This window comes from Mesocricetus auratus, unplaced genomic scaffold, assembly GCF_017639785.1.
Source record: "Mesocricetus auratus isolate SY011 unplaced genomic scaffold, BCM_Maur_2.0 Super-Scaffold_4256, whole genome shotgun sequence".
NCBI lineage: Eukaryota > Metazoa > Chordata > Mammalia > Rodentia > Cricetidae > Mesocricetus > Mesocricetus auratus.
Genome location: NW_024429182.1, coordinates 88138927 through 88140517, shown reverse-complemented (window position 1 = coordinate 88140517; position 1591 = coordinate 88138927). Strand labels below are relative to the sequence as shown.

General features: G+C 47.3%; 1 pseudogene; it reads left to right on the top strand.

Annotated features, from left to right (window-relative positions):
• The first annotated feature begins 483 nt into the window (after nt 1-483).
• LOC101839475 lies at nt 484-1249 on the top strand (annotated as a pseudogene).
• The last annotated feature ends 342 nt before the right edge of the window (nt 1250-1591 follow it).

The following is a 1591-nucleotide window of genomic DNA, read 5'->3' as shown; positions in this document are numbered from 1 at the left end:
AACATGGGGACACGTATTTCTACATAGGCCCTGAGAAAGCTTTTAAAAAGTTTCAAACATACAAACAAGGGCCAGATGTGAATTCCTAGCCCTGCAGTCTCTCAGACGGACTGGTGCTCAGTAGTGTACAGAGACATGGCTCCCTGCCCTTGCCAGTGGGTTGGAGCCAGCTATCAGAGCCTCACAGCGACTGGCAGGGCCATTTAAGGTTTGTTTTGTGGTCAGAGAACGCTGCAGGTTTGCAGTAAAGCTGTCCAGACCAAAAACAAACAAACACACAAGCAAAAACCTTTAAACAGATACAGTAAAAAGTGGATATAGACAGTCATAAAAAATAAATAGTTTAAAAATAATAAAGTAGAGCGTGTGAAGGTGGCAGTAGGAACGTGGGTCTTCCGTTGTTGCTGTGGGGTCCACGGCCAAGCACACGGGCCCCCGGCCTGAGGTGGTGGTGGGAAGCCCACCGCAGTTTGCTGCAATGTCATGGGGGGTGGCAGGAGAAGTAGCAACAAAACCACCGGCGGCGGGTCAACTGGCTTCTTCAGAGCAGGAGGAGCGGGCTACTCACACGCTAACTGGTATGAACCCCTGTCTCCATATTAAATGTGGATCCATGCTATCTTGTTCTGGATACAGATGAGTTCATTTTGCCAACTGGAGCTAACAAAACTCGAGGCCTAGTTGATCTAGCTTTCTTTACCATTGGAGGATGTTGCATGCCAGGGGCTGCATTTGGGGCAATGAACTATCTTCACCTAGGATTGAAGGAAACCCAGAGCATGGCCTGTTCCAAACCAAGAAATATGCAGATTTTGAATATGGTAACTAGGCAAGGGGCACTTTGAGATGATACTCTAGGTTTCCTGGCTTTGCTCTATAGTGCATTTGGTGTTATCTTTGAGAAAACACTGGGTGCAGAAGATGACCTCAGCATAGTAACAGCTGGAACCATGATAGGAATGTTGTATAAATGTACAGGTGGGCCGGGTGGTGGTGGCACACGCCTTTAATCCCAGCACTCAGGAGGCAGAGGCAGGAGGATCTCTGTGATTTCGAGGCCGGGCTGCACCAACAGCCTCCAAAACAATACAGAGAAACCCTGTCTTGTAAAAACCAAAAGAAAAAATGTACAGGTGGTCTTTGAGGAATAGCATGTGGTGGCCTGGCAGGACTGACACTCACCAGTCCCTATGCACTGTATGACAACTGGGAGCATGTGAAAGGTTCCCTGCTCTGACAGTCACTCTGAAGGAAGACTTTGCCACCTCAGGAATGGGGGACATTTCATAGTCATCCAGACCGATTAATAAATCAGTCTGAAGTTGCTTTCTCTCTTGTACCTACAATTGCTTTGAACAATTGGAGACCCTGATTTGCTGTGATGAAGATCATGGATGGTTAGCCTGGACTGCAGTGCTGGCCCTTAGTGAGTGGAAGCCAAGCTCTTTGGTGACTGACTCACTGAGTATGTGTTCTCTTCTCCTTTGGAGACGGTCCTCCACCTGTTTTTTCACCTACCCCCAAGCTGGAAAATAGATTACTCTCCAAATTCAGGCCATACTTATTTTCAACATTTTTACCACCATGTTTA